Here is a 3,225-nt window from a genome sequence, read left to right as displayed (position 1 = left end):
ACTAACCAAGAACCAACCAAACTAACCAACAACAACTTCATCAGATGACAGTCTTATAACATGTTATTCAATAAATCTATGTTTTGTTCAAAAAATGTGCATATTTCAGGTATAAATCATAGTTTACATTGCAGCTACAATCAGAAATTGCACCGAAAGCAGCCAGAATAATTACAGACACCAACGTCAAATACCTAAATACTCATCATAAAACATTTCTGAAAAATACATAGTGTACAGCAAATGAAAGACAAGCATCTTGTGAATCCAGCTAATATTTCCGATTTCTTAAGTGTTTTACAGCGAAAACACAATATAGCGTTATATTAGCTTACAACAATAGCCAGAAACACAAGCCATTCCCCAGTAGCAAAAGTTAGCGATCGTAACAAACCAGCAAAAGATATATAATTTTTGACTAACCTTGATAAGCTTCATCAGATGACAGTCCTATAACATCAGGTTATACATACACTTATGTTTTGTTCGAAAATGTGCATATTTAGAGCTGAAATCAGTGGTTATACATTGTGCTAACGTAGCATCTTTTTCCCACAACGTCCGGATATTTTTCTGACACTTTTTCTGACACACATATTCTGACCAAATAACTATTCATAAACATAACTAAAAAATACATGTTGTATAGGAAATGATAGATACACTAGTTCTTAATGCAATCGCCGTGTTAGAATTCTAAAAATAACTCCATTACGACATCCAGCTTAGGTATAGCGAGAGAGTACCCAAAAGCTGGGCGCAAACGACTAGCACAACATGTTCGACAGATATATGAAATAGCATCATAAAATGGGTGCTACTTTTGCTGATCTTTCATCAGAATGTTGTACAAGGGGTCCTTTGTCGGGAACAATCGTTGTTTGGATTTAGAACGGCCTTTTTCCCTCTCGATTTAGCAAGCACACTTGCCAAGTGGCGCGAATCTCTCCATCGTCAACAAACGGAAGAGAACGGAACACGGCAAAACTCCCGAAAAAATTTCAATAATCTGATTAAACTATATTGAAAAAACATACTTTACGATGATATTGTCACATGTATCAAATAAAATCAAAGCCGGAGATATTAGTCGTCCATAACGACAGCTTATCAGAAGGCAAATCCAGGTCCCTTGACGCGCTCTCCAGAAAACAGGAAACTGGTGACACGTCATACAAAGAGCATTTATTCGAGTCCAGATCAAGTTACACACTCAATTTCTTCTCTCACTGCTTGTCGACATCTAGTGGAAGACGTATGAAGTGCATCTAAATGAATAAATATCAAGGACTTTAATAGGCAGGCCCTAGAACAGAGCATCGATTTCAGATTTTCCACTTCCTGTCAGGAAGTTTGCTGCAAAAGGAGTTCTGTTTTACTCACAGATATAATTCAAATGGTTTTAGAAACTAGAGAGTGTTTTCTATCCAATAGTAATAATAATATGCATATTGTACGAGCAAGAATTGAGTACGAGGCCGTTTGAAATGGGCACCTTTTATCCGGCTACTCAATACTGCCCCTGCAGCCCAAACAGGTTAATGGCAATGCTACCAAATACTAATTGAGTGTATGTACATTTTTGACCCACTGGGAATGTGATGAAAGAAATAAAAGCTGAAATAAATCATTCTCTCTACTATTATTCTGACATTTCACATTCTTAAAATAAAGTGGTGATCCTAACTGACCTAAGACAGGGAATTTTTACTCGGATTAAATGTCAGGAATTGTGAAAAACTGAGTTTAAATGTATTTGACTAAGGTGTATTTAAACTTCCGACTTCAACTCTATCTCCCTGGCATATTGCGTCATTTATGCAGCAGTACTCACTTGAACAGAAAGGTGGCACGGCGGTCCATTGTGGGCAAATTTTGTCATCAAAGTCTGGCATTCTCTAGATTTATGGTGCTTTCAAAACAAGGTTGAATCATGATGACATCATTGATCTTCAGGTCGTAGCTCTAGAAAGAGGCTGGATTTACAAATCTGAGTTGGCTGACCGTTCCAAGCGTATTTTCCCAGTCGGACCTCGTTTATTCCCGACTTCCTAGTTGTCTTGAACTCACTGAAGTCAAGTTTTCTGAGTTCCGAGTTTATAGTTGTTTTGAGCGCGACACAAATCATGCTTCATTGACAGCATGGCCAATGTTGAATGTTTATCATTTTAAACTTGGAAAAGAGTCACTTAATTCCAGATTTTATTTATTTTTATTTATTTTTATTTAACCTTTATTTAACCAGGAAGGGCTCATTGAGATTTAAATCTCTTTTTCAAGAGCGTCCTGGCCAAGATAGGCTGCACCAAGTCATTACAAAAATTACAGACAGACAACATGAAAAACTACAAGTAATCTAGTAAAAACCATTGAATTCACAAGAGTATAACAAAATCAAAAACAGCAAATTAAAAACATTGACAGGTCAGGGAATCAGCCTCAAAATCCTTCATCAGTGATTTAAAAACACCAATCGGGACAAGTTCTTCCAGTTTAAAATGATTTTGTAAGGTGTTCCAAGACGATGGCGCAGAGTACATAAAAGACCTTTTACCAAATTCAGTTCGGACATTTGGAACAGTTAGCAGGATAAAGTCCAGCGAACAAAGAGAGTACCCACCACATTTCTGAACAATAAAAATTTGGGACCACACAGCCACTCCACTGAATAGCAGGCTAGTGATTGCTTTGCAATGCTTGCAGTTTGCCACTGTCACCGATTCCTTCCAAACCACTCATGGTTGAATTTGCTCTTTCCAACTTGTTGCTTAATGTTTATGTCCAATGGCCGATGAGCACCGATACGTTTTATCTATAATTTCTCTTAATTATTTATTTTCATGTGACAAGGATTAAAAAGGATTTTCCAGTAGATTGTCGAGTTGATTCATGATGATGACTGCTAGCTAAGATTTTGAAAGCATGATGTTGACATGATCCGTCCAATCAAAGCTACTGTACATCTAATATGAATTGACGTCATTTTATCTGTGACCAATGACATTTAGCCTTCTTGGATGTAACTCTATGGCAGCACCCAAGGGGCTAGAATTTTCTAGCTCTACCCTTAGACTTGGCGGTGACGTACTGTAGTGTCCCCATGAGTGACAGAACACTGAGGCAATCACGGCGCAACGCTCCGTAGTTTCTGATGGCTTGCCCCACCACCACAGAAAGCACTGAGCTAGGCTGAAACACCTGCATTTTGGATTTGCCTTACTCAAG

Source organism: Salvelinus namaycush, chromosome 34, assembly GCF_016432855.1.
Source record: "Salvelinus namaycush isolate Seneca chromosome 34, SaNama_1.0, whole genome shotgun sequence".
In the NCBI taxonomy this organism is placed as follows: domain Eukaryota; kingdom Metazoa; phylum Chordata; class Actinopteri; order Salmoniformes; family Salmonidae; genus Salvelinus; species Salvelinus namaycush.
This window is presented reverse-complemented; position numbering follows the sequence as displayed.